Raw genomic sequence first — 15,481 nt, forward strand, 5'->3', positions numbered from 1 at the left:
ATATGTGGTGTTTAACCTGTCACACAACAGCTGCCAAAGGAATTCCATGTCCATTTGAAGAGCGGAGAAATTAAGGTCCTGCAAATGAGAGCATTATAGTCTTGCTTGAGAGTATAAGAATCTGATCCCCAATTACTTGAACAAAAATATCTCTTTCAGTAGTGACCATCCTGATATATCTAGGAACTTGCTCAATGATATGTTATATGGTTACTAGCATAAGAAAATAGATGAGGGAATCTCCACTTGAGTACACCCACATCCAAAGAATCCTCCCATAACATGACAGTGTCCCCTTTCATAGCTTTGCGGGAAATCTGCACTGCACCCCCTGTGCTGCACAGGTGACTGACATAAATAACCACCTACAAAAAAGGGGTACATATAAAAAATAATTGTTTAGTTCAAATAAAAGTAATTGTAGCAGACTACACCAAAGCGGTCATTACAAATGGTAAGGAAAGAAGTTGGCGGATGGTATCGAGGAGTTTGTACGAGAGGTCGGTGGTAATATCGCCTGCGCGTCTGCTCCAAAGGGTGAACTTAATGTCTGTATTAACATAAATATTGTTGAAGTTAGTTTTTGACCAGAGGAAAGAGTCTGTTGACAGCTCGATGTTGACCAAGGCCCACCACATGCAGCTGGATTCCAGAAACCAATATAAGACCGGGAGGAATCTGTTCTGAAGCAAAATTGACTCCACCAAACAAGAGAAAATATGAAATATTATCTTTAGTGGTTTTTTTAGAATTATTGTCATAGTTCATGTTGCAATCGAGTAGGATTTTAACTTGCTCCAAAGTATAAATATAAGCCCATGAGCTCTGTAATGAATAATCATTAATCAATCAGCATAACGTTTCGGCGAAACGCCATGCTGCCAAAACCTACTAGTAGAAGTAGAGTAGAAAACGGCGAGTTTCTTCTTACGTGTAGGGTGCATCGGCTTCGATCTTAGACGAGCTTGTAAATACCGTCACCCAGTCGTTACGTTATCTATATCAAAACTTAGTAGGCATCATTCAATATTCTGATCTGTTATCATAAAAGCTAGTTATCGAGTTAACTTAGATTTCAAGTAGAACTTTCTAGTCTTTGTCCAATATTCTATTTGTCTTTGATGTTTGCTCACAGTTATTGAGTTGTTCGATTTTATTAAGTTGCATCGTATCGATCTCTTAGTTCTATCAAGCTCTCTCAGTTATCGAATGGCTTAGATCTGGTTAGACTGCCTTCATCCGCTCCTAGATCTTGTTTAAGCGTTCACTAGTTATCTAATCATATAAGCTGGTTAGATCTTACATGCTTTATATCCTTTATATATGCTAGGTCCTATAGATCTTTACTCCTGCTCCTCGCATTGCTAGCCATTGGATCCTTAATGTCAAAACACTGCTAGGTAATTGGCCTTCAGTACCGATCCCAAACCCCCTTTTAGTACTAGTTGTGCAAGTGGTATTGCTATATCAGTTTTAAAGAGAGTCCTTTAGTATCGGGTCAAATAACCGGTACTAAAGTGTACGCATTAGTACCGGTTGGGGAGACCAACCGGTAATAATCCGTTTTTTCGCACAAAAAATATGCTGACCGCCGGGAGGCCCCCGCACACAAGTCACAAGTCATGCGATTTTCACGCGTAATATGCGCATGCGCATTTCATGGGATGCAAACCCACGACCTCAAGCTTCACGCGATCCTTCCTTACCATCTCATCTACACAGCACATGTGATGGATGTAGATATGTTTTCCTTTTGAAGTAACCTATAGAGAGACCTTTAGTACCAGGTCATAACATCACGCGGTACTAACACTACAAGGTTTTATCACTAGCATCACTGCATGAAATCGTTGCAATACGGGTCGTTTCGTTGCAATAGCGAGCTATTATGACGATTTTGTGTCATTGCTTTAAAAATGATGTCGTTGCTTAAACTTGCATTGTAATATGATATTACAACGACACAGGAAGACGTGGGCATAAGGGTGAGTTGTTGCAACGACGAATGTCGTAGCAATCAGTGGAAATTACAATGTCCATTGTCGTTGCAATTTTGGTAATTGCAACGGTAGGCGCCGTTGCTATAGTGGCTATTGCAATGACATTGCACTGTTGCAAACAAGCGTTAATACAACGCAAGAATGTTGTTGTAATGCGAGACTTATGCTGTTGCAATATGCTAACAGGATATCTCAACGAAATACTAGTCGTTGTTATATGCGTCAACCATATCTCAACAAAATATGTCGTCGTGTTACAAATACATGGTAGCGCAACGAATCATGTGTCGTTGTTATATGCTCAACGGATATCGCAACGACGAGAAAGCGTCGTTATATGCTGACAAGTTATCACAACGAGGTACGTGCCGTCGTTATATGTTTCAACCATATCGCAACGAAATATGTCGTGGTTATATGCGTATAGGGTAGTGCAACACAATACGGGTCGTGGTTATACGCTCAATGGATATCACAACGAGAAAGCGTCGTTACGTGCTTACAAGGTATTACAACAAGGTACGTGCCATCGTTATATGTTTCAGCTATATCGCAATGAAATATATCGTGGTTATATGCGTATAGGGTAGTAGGTAACGAACTTTATTCTTTGCCTGCTACCTATGTTTTATGCCCCTAGGTAACAACAACCACGCTTATTCCCATGTACTGCAAAATTCGGCACTAAACCAAAGTTAGAGTCACATGAGCATCTTTTCCTCGAGACCTTACATGTAATGGTTGTTAACGCCTATTTTTATTTGTATGTCCGTTGTTCGTCCGTTACTTATCCCGGGTTTTCTAAAGAGCTTTTTCACGTGGTGTATCCACAGGTCTCTGACTGGTTCCTTTTTTTTTTGTCACAAGCACTGCGAAACTGCAGCACCAGCAACACTGAGCGGTAAAAGGCCAAATCGAGCAGACGCAACACGCAAAAAAACAAAATCGAGCAGACGCAGACGCAAAATCAAGCGGCAACTAGGAAAATCGATCGGTGGAAATGTCAAAATGGAGCCGTGGCGTGTGTACAGGAGCCGTTGCACTTACAACCGACACATCATCACGATCCTTCTGCATACGTTCAGAGGAATAACTCGGTGACAAGACATGTCCAAGAATTTCAGATGCTGCCAAATGACTCATACCTTACAGTATGCATGGTCAGCACTTAGTCCGCAGACTGAGCTTGACCGGCATGGAGAGATTGGCTAATACCGTAGGACACCAAAAGGATAAATAGCCCAGCCCAGCTTGGGCACCCAACACCCAACAGAGCATCTACGAACGAACTTATAGAGTACGCAACAACGTAACTGCAGACACTATATACCACGATGGCTCCAAGGGCAAGCAGCAAAGGCTTGGTAGTTCTGTGCTTCGTCTCTCTCCTCCTTGTCTCATCGTTTGCTGATACAACATCCCGAGCCCAAGGTACACGCCCTACTTTCCCTAAATTCTGGAACACCTGCAAGAGCTAATGATACCAATATATACCGAAGCAATCACTTTTTTCTAATGATAAAAAGATATATATTTTCAGCTTTAGCCATCTTCTAATTGAACACTTTCCATTTATGATTAGCGATTTTCGAACCATTTCCTATAAGTTAGAGATGCATCAGACCATAATTATTGTAAAAAAGTCCGTCTAAAGATGGGTAAGCAACATAAGAATCTATAGCCGAGCCATCCGACATAACTGTTACCTTGCATCATGTATGCAGATACTGGGAGGAAGATGAAGCGAGAATTGGTGGCCGCGGACGAAGAATACGCGCCATTACCACCGTCATACGGCGTCACGCCGCCCTTACCACCATCGTACGGGCCGCCCTCGCAGACTGTACCAACATACACGCCTACACAGCCGTGAATCCACGTGCGAGTCTGGCACAGATGAATTACGTATGCTAGTTTATATATATATATATAATATATATATATATATATATGTAAGTGAATAAAATTACCACTGGCCGGGGTGTGGTGCACTGATGCTTGTTTCGACACGTAGCCACAACGGACGCTCGTTTGGCACAGCTGGTCTGTCGACTGTAATCAAATTATAAAGTGGCGTTGCTTTGCAGGCTCCAGCTGTACCATCGACATGTCAAATCTTGAGTTGAAAGATTAAATAAAGTGCTTTAATTTGGTTAAGCTAGCTTCATTTCTATCTTAATAAAACAAGATGATGCCACTGCATCACAAAGTTATCCCAGCGCGCCCACTCCCCTTGATTAAATGATCTTGGTGTGGAACTGTGGATAGGCAGATTATTTTTACTAGTCGCTAACCCATGCATTCGCACGGGCTACTTTATATATCAGTAGATATACGAAATTTTTAGATTGTTTTCTACTTTGATATATAAACTGCTTGAGAATATTTCTAAATAGTGGTATCTTATAACAGCTTCCAACATGCCGACCCCTTCCAATATGCCTTTATAGTGCATCAGAGATGCGGTGACCAAGGTCGCTTCCTCAGCTTTTGCTGGAGGGAAATACAAAGCCTTGTTGCACAGAGGAGACTCATCATCTAATGCATGTTTGCCTCGGCAGTCTGCAGTGACAGACCTGTTGCGGTCATCAAAGGTCGAATATGGAAGTACATCCTCTGCAGTCTTCCAAATTCCTTTTAATCACAAATGTGGTTCACCATCCCCATCATACCTCTTTGTATCCATGCAACTATATATAGTCCAGTACTGCTCTCGCCGCATTGGATCATTATTGCTGTTTACTGGTCAAGATGCCGCGGCGATTAATCCACGTTGATGACCAAGCACTTCTGTAGATACCCCCGAGATGACATCTCGTTACCTCTAGCTCCGGACCTTTACGTGTTGCTCCCGTATAGCTCATTAGCCATTAGCTAAGCAGCGGCAGCTTGATGCTGTCACATATACTGATGCGCACCGGGAGCAGGCCGTGGAGAATGTGGAGGAGATGTTCGTAGTACGGTGACTAGGACCTCCATGCATGGCGATTAATTTGGTGAGGAGATGTCCCAGGATACTGACGGCCTGTGGAGTTACAGCGTCTATCCTTTTGCAGGTACCTCCTCGATATATCACGGTAAGTTTCAATGTAATAAAATAGAAGTATCCATTTCAAAAAATAAAATAAAATAGAAGTACAGTAAGAAAATAACCCAACGACTCTGCTGACATGGTGTTTTTTTTTGTGTGTTTGTTTACTATCTTTTAGAAGACAAGACGCTAGCCATTTCAATTTTTATCTCGTAAAGAAAGAATGTTTCCAGACCTGTAAGGGAAGGAAGGAAAAATTGCTTGGAACTTTATTTTATTTATTATTATTACTGATCTAACGATATATGGTGGCCAGTAATTGGTCCCACCAGTTCCGATCAGTTTTCCCCTTTTCTCTTAGATTAGATCAGAGCCGTTCCCTTAACTGGTCCTACCAGATATACGGTCAGATTTGTTTTCTTTTTCTCCGATTAACAAGGAATTTTCTAGATGACCTGTGATTAGTATAGGTATATAGACGATTTTGGATGAGACAAAATTTATATGATAATTGCATGCATCTCCAGTTGTTGCAGACCGGAAGTTATATTTTAGATAAAAAATAAAGTTGTAATTGGCATATTATTTATTTAAGAAGTGAGGGGGATGAACCTGTACGCTTCTGGTGCAGCAGTGACAGTCATCAAACCTGTTAGTTAATTGTAACGGTTAGAATAATGATCCGTCATAAACTTTTAGTTACTAGTAACAGATATTTGATTGCACCATTTAATCACTATTTATAACAGCAAAACGTTCACTGCAACGCAACACGTCTCGCGTCTCCTGCACGTATGACTCGACACGACCATGGCCTCGACCTCGGTGAGGCAAGCGAGCGCGCGCCAATCTCCCCGGTGTTGACGAAGCCTACATAATAAATTGCTTAAGATCCTCCTAAACAACCAATGTGGAATTAACCACTTTAACTCTCTAACATTTAATGTGCCTTGTAATATTAATTATATTTAATTGAATTAACTCCAACAAGCTCTTTCTTTTCTGCCCATTTGCACTGTCCTGCTTGAATAATATCAGTCTACAGGTCCATTCAGACCTGTCTGGGTTGGACAACTTGCGAAGACTACGTAATCAGATTGCGCAACTTGTCTTCATGAAGGTGATAATATTAATGTGCTGAAGTATTTGGCTGACTAGAAATTGTTTCATCTTTCACAACAAATTAGGTCAGTTTTAGTGCACAGTTTCATTGCACAGTTATTAGGACTAAGAACTTGGTAACTGTGCCAGTTGAGTATCATGGGGGCGAAACTACATTCTTTCCTCATGAAACTCCCCCTCATAATGACCTTGCCAAGTCAGCAATTTTGCTGATGTGGCAACAAATTTAATGCTCATGAAAGTTTTTTGAAACAACCATTGAGACTGGCCTTAGCCCCAACAATTGAAAGGTGTCAGATTTTCTTTAGAGCATCTCAAACAATCTCACAATAAATGTTTCCCAATAAGGCAATAACTAGATATCCCAATAGCACTTTCATTGTTATTGGAAAAGTTGCTTTTGCAGTCTTCCAATAATCTCATCCCAATCTAACTACCCTATTTGGAGAGTCACAACTCCTTTATTTCGGGAGAGTTGGGGTGAATTATTGGTTTGTCCCCATAATTATTGGAAAAGGAGAAATGTAAAGGGAGTCTGCTGGAGCACTATTTTTTAACCAACTCTCCCAACATGGTAGTTGGATTGGGGAATGGGGAACTAGTGAGATACTCTAAGGGTTGCATAGCATCTCCAGCAGTTCCCAATAAATCTATCCCAATAACTAGCTAATCCAGATGTCCCAATAATCCTTTTGTGGTTACTGGGAGAGTTGCTTTTGCACACTAGGCCACAAAAGATTTGTGCTGGCGGCTAAAAGGGCTCTATGATGGTGGGTCAAGCACCCGCCAACAACCTTGAGCCAGCACAGACCGCTCTATGCTGGCAGGCGACGTTAGTATTGGGAGAGTCACAACTCCTCCTTTATTTGAGGAGAGTTAGGCTGGATTATTGATTTGTTCCAATAATTATTAGGAAAAGGGAAAGATTTTCCTTTATTTTAGGAGAGTTAGGATGGATTATTGATTTGTTCCAATAATTATTGGAAAAAGGGAAAGGTCAAGGAGATTTGCTGGGGCATCATCTTTTCATAAATAAACTGTCCCAATATGGTATTGATCAATGGCTTCACTCCTTTACTATTTGTAATGTACGTTATCCTCTTTTAATACATAAATTGGTTGGGGGCTCGCCCGTGGTGTTTCATAAAAAAGAAAAAAGAAAAATCGATCGGTTCCACTTGCAAAATGAAGTTGTGGCGTCGCACTACTCGAAAACACGGCATTAGTCAAGGTTGGATAGGGCCATCGATCCTGAAAATCCAATATGGACTAAATTTTCGAGACAAAAGGGGATTCTTTAGTCCCGGGTCATTCATCCAGGACTAAAGATCCCCTTTAGTCTCGGTTGATGGCAGCCACGCTAGGCATAGCACGGGCTCCTTTAGTCTCGGTTGGTTTTGCATGGCGCATGCAGGTACCCCTTAAGATTTTTTTAAAATTCTTTTCCATATTAATATCATATGCATGTCATATTAATATTGTATGCAAGTCGTATATATATTTCATGGTAGTAATATATATATATAATTCTTAGTATATTATACAAATCAAACTAGTATTTATACAATTAATATATATATAATAATTTGTGCACTTCATTCCTAGGGTTTTCCCGTCATGGTGTTGCTCGGTGCGGCTATTGAACGTCCGTTGTAACAAAATTCTCCGGTAGGATTTGTCAGCTCGTCCACAGGAATCCTATGAGACCTTCACAAATTGCCAAAATCCTCTCCTTCTCCAAGAATCTTTCTTGAATCTTCCACATCTGTAATTTGGAAATATGTGAATGTTACACGAACACTTAAATATAAGGAGCTAGATAATAATTAATTATTAATAAATTTATTTTACATACATTTAGATCATGCGATGACAGCACCTTGCCATGCACAAAATTGTTCATGTGCCCATAGACGTAGTATCCACATAGATTATTGCCTTAATCCTATCTCAAGCACTTTAGTGGGAAAAAACAAGTTATGAAATATTTGTGTTATATAATGTACAAAATGTGCAAACTTCATACGTACCGGGAACTTTGTATTGAATGTAAGTTTTTTGTTAAAGTTACCATGGTGAGTCTTAAGGAATCGTTTCCATGCACTGCGGAATAAAATAATGAATGATATAATGTTAGGTGAAAATTTAGAAAATAAACTTTTGCATAGAGATAGAGGTCCAGAATTATTATGAGTTTAGCATATCTTGAATGTCTTGGTACTCCGCCGGTGGTTTCCTCAATGAATCGAACACAACGACATGGCTTCTATCAATCAATATTATTAGGAGGATCCAGTGGAAACTGTGTATATAAATATTCATATTAGAGCTAACTAACATTAATTAGGTAAGGAAAAAACAAACAAAAATAAACAATATCCACACTTACTTAAAGCAGTAATATATATTCCTTATAATTTTGTTTGTCCAAGAAATTGTATATTGCCTCCAATGTTTTCTTTGGAGGATCCCGTATCTGAGCTTGGTTAATGAGCGATAGATCCATGAAGCCAATATTGAAGTACGATTCTCTGCTGCACCTTTGAATTAGCATCCTACTTAAAATGGAAGACGAAGATAGTAGGACGAGGCACACACAAAAAATAATGATATGAGCCAAAATTTACTTATTGATAAACAGACACTTACAGAACCCAAGTGCTGATGAGAGAGATGTCAACGGCATCCTGATGGTACACTTCATATATATCCTTGAATTCCATCCATAGGAGTTTCTCACCTTCGCCAAAAAAAAATCAATCATTTTAACCCAAAGAGCAAACATGAGCCTCTCGTGGGCAAACTGCTCCATGTACCATTCGTCGAATTCGTACATCTTCATGGATAGCTTCCGTACCAATTCAAGCCTTACTAGAGGCTTGCCTACCTCAAAGGGCCATTTAGGTACAATTGGCTCTAGAGCTAGCGGTTCAACTTGTCCTAGAACTTTAGCAAGAGACATACCTATATCTTGCATAAATCCAATGACTCTGATTTGTTGTTCAAAGGGCATTGCTTGTATAGTTTGAGCATTTTTATCTGGTAGAACCCCAAGGTGGGGAGAGTACGACTTGAAGATGACGCTCCTCGCCATTTTTTCTTCTTATCAGACTTAACTAATGAACGCTCGTAGTTCGATAGTATAGTCCTCTTTATTTTTGTTGATATGCTAATAAATTTTTTTTAATTTTGCTAGATCCATCTCCTTTGCTTTTCTTTGTCCAGTGTATCTTTTGAAGAACTCCTTCACCATTGCTTGGGATAGCTCCTGCAATTCCTCAGTAGTCATATCGGCCGGTAGCTTCTAAATGGGTTCAGACTTCTTTGTTTTCTTTGGCTGCCTTGGCTTGGAAAGTGGTGGTCACGGCTTCTTCAGAGGTGCTGTAGGTTCCTTGCTCACTGCGGGTCTTATCTCAGTGACGGTGATCGGGGAGGGGTGTTGTGGTCGTCGTCGCGCGCACCACCAGGATTCGATTGAGATGGAGATGGTGATCGAGCAGGATGCGATAGTCCTGGTGGTCTCGACGGTCCTGGAGGTGGATGTGCTGGAGATGACGGTCTTGAGTTTTGAGGAGATGGTTGCTGTGGGGGATCTACGGGGAGCAATGATGCATCCTTGCCGGGGATGATGATGTAGCGTTTGCGCCATAGAATAATCCCATGAAGTGCATCTCCTAGTGTCATTTCCATGTCACCTCCCGGGAGGTTGACCTCTAGGCCTTCATATTGACTATCAACAATCTGGTCTAGACCAATGCTGGAGTAGCCAAGTGGAATCTCCACACCATGGCTTGTTTGCCCTGACAGGATTGGCAAAGCACTTCCGTACACCACCTGTACATATAGGAGAAATAAAGAAGTTATTAAACTCCCCAGGCGTAGATCAATTGAGAAGATTGCATAAATTATATATATGTATACCTTGATAGTGATGTCACCAAATGGTCTATGCAGCTCACATAAGGTGCGCTGAGTGATGTCATCTACAGGGTACCGTTGGTTGTCCATGGGTAATCTTGACATCTGCTCATTGGGGACCCCTGTGGAAGCATAGGTGCTTCGGCTTTGAGAAGGATTGATGACGTTGGGATCCCGCAGTGCTCCAGATTGGGCCATCTCGATAAGTACCAGGGCCACTCGACGATTAATTTCTTCCTACATTCTTACTTCTTGTGAATGCACTTTGGCTTCTAACATGCATCATCAGCTCTCCTCTTGTGGTTCCTTTCTTTGCTTGTAGCTTCTTTACGAGTCGATGTCCCTACAAAAAGCGAACTTCCACGGAACAACCCCGTAGCCTCGGCAACGTTATGGGTGCTTGGGATTTCTGAGTGCCAATGTGAGCTTATCGTTGTCTCTATCCACCTTCAACCTCCCAGCTTTAGCATCTTCAATACTTTTGATAAGCCTTTCAACCTTCTGACATATTATTTGATTGAAGATAAGTGTCACATCCTCTTGGCTCAAGTTGCCTCCATGAGCGTAATACCAATTTTTTGATCGATCGGGCCAGTCAATAGTTGCTCGTACGATACCTCGATCAAATAGTTCTTGTTCCATCTTGCGCCATTTTGGAATTGCAGTGATGTAACCACCTCACCCTAGACGATGATGGTACTCCTTCCTAGCATTGGCAATGTTGATGCGAACCTTATTCATACTGCCTTCGCTCATCTTGTATTCGACAAATGAGTTCCAATGGTCCCTTAACTTTGGCCACTCATTGAAATCTGGTGTTCGGATTTTCTTGATAAAGTTGGCATCCAGATTCTTCTTGAATGTGTGGAATCAGGTTGCCATCTTCTTCAGTGTCCACTCTTTCACATATTTTTCTTCGACACCTTCCGGAAGTGTGACGTGTTTCTTGATATCTGCCCACAACATATCCTTTTGTGTCTTCAGGAGCATGTTTGGATCATCTTGTCTACCTTTCCATTCTCTAATGCTGATGGGCACGTTGTCCCTTACGATAGCCCCGATTTGACTCACAAACTTTCTAGTCACATGTTCGGGAGCAATTGGCTTGCCCTCTTGTGTCACTTCCGTGATGTGAAGCCTTTCCTCCATTATGTTTGTACAACCTTGGGGCTTATTTCACTTCATCGATCCAGAGGGCTTAAAGTTCAAGATTCGTTAATTAGTACATAGTAATAATGAATATAAAATTATAGATGGGGTAAAACAATGAAAATGATATATACCTCGCTGGAACCTTCCGGCACAGCAACATTTTGTTCTGTGTTGTCATCAACGCAGAGCTTGGGCTGATCATTGCCATCACCGAATATGTTGAGGAACATGTCTGCCTGGTTACCCTCATCCCCACTGTACGTTATTAGAACGTTGGAACCACTATCACCAGCAATAATCTACTCCATTAAGTACCTTGCATCCTCTTCGTCTTCCATCTCAACTAGTTTAAACACACATGAAATCATAGATACATTAAATTAAAAATTGTATCAAGTAGTACAATTAATGTATAAACATTAAATCATAGAACAACCATGAAATAAAAGAAACTATTTGAAATATACACATGAAACCATACATTAAATTATATATACAACACCTCTACCAAATTTATTACATGAATTTTACATGAAATTAAATATTAAAAAAATCACACAATTATATACAACACCTCTACTTGTACATCATCAAAAAAATGTTATTAAATTATATATACAACACTTCTACTAAATTTCTACTAAATTATACTAATTTTATAAGCATTTCTACAAATTTATACCAATTTTCTAATCATTTATACTAAATTATACTACTGTACACTAAATTATACTAAATGTATACTAATGTGTACTAAATTGTACTAATTTATATTAAATCATACTAATTTTCCAAGTATTATACTAATTTATACTAAATGCTACTAATTTTCTAAGTATTATATTAATTTTTACTAATTAAAATAGTAAAAAAAGGAGCCCTTGCGTCAGTACCTCGGCGGTACGGGCGCGGTGGTAGTGGTGGGGGGGGGGTGGCGCCAGCCCGTACAGTCCGGTGAGGAGATCGACGGCGGGCGACAGTGGGGCAGGACGACAGCGGGGCAGGCGATGACGGGGTGGCGAAGACGGGCGACGGCATGGTGGGCGACGATGATCGGTGATGGCATGGCCGGGTGGAGGACGACGGGGCGGGCGACAATGGTGCGGGTGGAGGACGATGGTCGAGGCGGGCGATAGTGGGCGACAACGAGGCCACCGAGACGGGAGATGAGCGGATGGCGATGGCGGCGGATTGAAGTGTGGGAGACGAGCAAGCAACGTGTTTTAACCCTCCCCCCACCCCTTTAGTCTCGGTTGCAAAGGCCACCTGGGACTAAAGGCCCCCTTTAGTCCTGAGTTGACTTTTCAACTTGGACTAAAGGCCCTTTAGTAGGATTTTCATTTCCCGCATGTTTTGTAATTACGATTTATATATGTTTTTCACTGGTTTGTTAAAGAAAAAATAAAAACTTTACATTTTTTGAATATGCAAAAATATATTAAATTAGCCAGTATATTTAAAATAAGTTTGAATATAAATTAGTTCTATAGTAGTTGTTTAAGTTTATAAAATAATTATTTTAATGCATCATTATAATCAACAAACTATTCAATTAAATAATTTCAAAAAATGCAATTGATGCACGTGGTTAAGTTAATATTGTTTATATTGATCAAATAAATCTTGACCTCAACTAATTTAAACACACATGAAATCATATATACATTAAATTCAAAATTGTATCAAGTAGTACAATTATTGTATAAACATGAAATCATAGAACGTTACAATATAATTCACCATAGAGCATTATAATAGAATTATATGTACATGGAATCATATATACAATTAATGTTAAGTTAACATTGTTTATATTGATCGAATAAATATTCACCATAGAGCATTGCAATATAATTGAAAGGTTCTGATGGCCATAGAGCATTACATAAAGGTGAACCATATTTAGTGCATTACAATGTAACATTTAAAAACTTCTTCTTGATGAAAGTTCCTTAGTCATGATCGCAGCGTAAGTACGGAGCCTCTTCTTCGGCTAACATGATGCTTGGGTCAACTTCGACAGCGATTGGAGGCATGCCATCAAACTGATCATAATCATCTAACTGGTGTGTTTTGTTCTCGACTCCCACGATTTTTCTTTTACCTGGAAGAACTATGTGGCGCTTTGGCTCCTATGGTTTTCTTTATCTTCTGAAATTTTTCTTGGGTTTGCTAGACATGTCCTTCACATAGAAAACCTGGTGCACATCATTAGCAAGGACGAATGGTTCATCATTATATCTAGTCTTGGTTGGGTTCACTATTGTCATTCCATACTGATCTTTCGTTATGCCACCTCCAGTTAGCTTGACCCATTGGCAACAAAATAAAGGGATGTTCAGCGGTCTGTATTCGAGTTCCCAGATTTCCTCTATGAAACCATAATATGAGTCCTTGCTCCTGTTGCTGTCTATGACATCTATGCGAACACCACTATTCTAGTTGGTCCTTTTCTGGTCTTGGGCTCTCGTGTGAAATATACGTATAACCATTTATCTCGTAACTTTGGAATTTCACGATTCTGCTAGAAGGTCCCCTAGCTAACCAAGCGAGTTGTTCATGAATCGCAGAGTAACCCATAAGGTGTTGACGCAACCAAGAGGGAAAAGTATCCATGTGATGACGTATAATCCAGGCATCGGATTTTGTTGGGTATTGGGAAAATAGAATCTGCTTGTGTTCCTCGATATACGAAGCCACAAAGGATGATTGTTGCAGAACAGTGAAGTGTGCTTTGTGGAACAAATTAATATCATTGCTCAAACTTTATTTCCTTCCAAGTGTCCCCGTTCCTCATAGCCTCCCCTCATGGCATGATGATGGAACCCCGATCAAATTAATTGAGTCAATAAAATCAACACAAAACTCAATGACCTTCTCTATTCCATATCCCTTGGCGATGCTTCCTTCTGGATGGGCACGATTATGAACATAGTTTTTTAGGACTGACATGAACCTCTCGGAAGGCCACATATTGTGCAGGAATACTGGACCGAGAATAGTAATCTCTTTGATTAGGTGAACCAGGAGGTGCATCATAATATTGAAGAAGGATGGTGAAAATACCAACTCAAAGCTGACAAGACATTGTACCATATCGTTTTGTAACTTTACTAGCTTGGTTGGATTGATTGCCTTTTGCGAAATCGCATTGAGAAACATGCATAGCTTTACAAGCACCATTCGTACATTTTTTGGTAGAATACCCCTCACTGCAACCGGAAGCAACTGAGTCATCAACATGTGGCAGTCATGGGCTTTGTGATTTGTGAACTTCTTTTGTTTCATATTTATTATTCCCTTTATATTCGAGGACTACCCATACAGAACCTTGATACTATTCATGCATTCAAACATGCTATCCTTCTCTTACTTGCTGAGAGTGTAACTAGCACACACAAAATAGCCCATCCAGACAAAAGATCTATTCACTGAGCATGGTCCATAGTGGCAAGCCAAAACCAACCAAAAGCTGCTAGGTCAAGGTCAGTGAATAGATCTTTGCCTGAAGAGGATATTGGGCCAGCATACTTCTATTACGAGACTTAGGCTCCAAAAGGGGTTTGGAATACTATCTCAAAATTATTTTATGATATTCAGCCTGAGTTTGTGGACTCAAAGCTCCTCTGTTCTACCATTATTTTCTGGTACTGGAGGAGCGAAGGTGACTCTCCATAGACTTCGGAGAAGATTGAGTTATGTGCAGAGAATAGTGAAAAGCACATTATGCCATGTGCAGACACTGTTCTCTAGGATTGGAGGAACGGAGGTGGTACATCCATTGCTAGTCCATCTGCATCGTATTACGTGAAAAATGAGCATAGAGTTTCGTGTTACATTAAGAACTTGATCAATATTAGGTAGGGGAAAAAATAGAGTAAGTGTATTTATAATATTTAGTTCTTGCACTAAATATGAGATAAATAAATCATTAGTCAAAGAAATACAATTATTATTAAATTACAGTGATATGAAAAATTGTAGCAATGACCAAATCCTACTTTCTTACATCTACAATTTATTTACCTTAATTTTATTGCAATAACTAAATATTACAAACACATTTACTCTATTTTTTCCCATACCTATGATTGATCAAGTTTTTTTTAACTAATATGAATCATATATAACAAAAAAATTATCTAGCAAATTGTAGCTCAAAAATATGTATAAATAAAAATCCTCTCCATTCTCACTCATTCTAAAAAAACTCATTTTTCTCCCTCTCTAAAGCATAAAATAAAGCATAATAACAATA

At 39.9% G+C, this 15,481-nt stretch overlaps 1 long non-coding RNA gene across 1 annotated transcript; it reads left to right on the forward strand.

Annotated features, from left to right (window-relative positions):
- The first annotated feature begins 3,251 nt into the window (after nucleotides 1–3,251).
- On the forward strand, nucleotides 3,252–4,161 carry LOC101772600. The gene is made up of 2 exons (XR_215382.3): nucleotides 3,252–3,431; nucleotides 3,725–4,161. It is a non-coding gene; the product is annotated as an uncharacterized LOC101772600 (long non-coding RNA).
- Nucleotides 4,162–15,481: the final 11,320 nt, after the last annotated feature.

The sequence above is a fragment of the Setaria italica genome, chromosome VI, assembly GCF_000263155.2.
Source record: "Setaria italica strain Yugu1 chromosome VI, Setaria_italica_v2.0, whole genome shotgun sequence".
NCBI lineage: Eukaryota > Viridiplantae > Streptophyta > Magnoliopsida > Poales > Poaceae > Setaria > Setaria italica.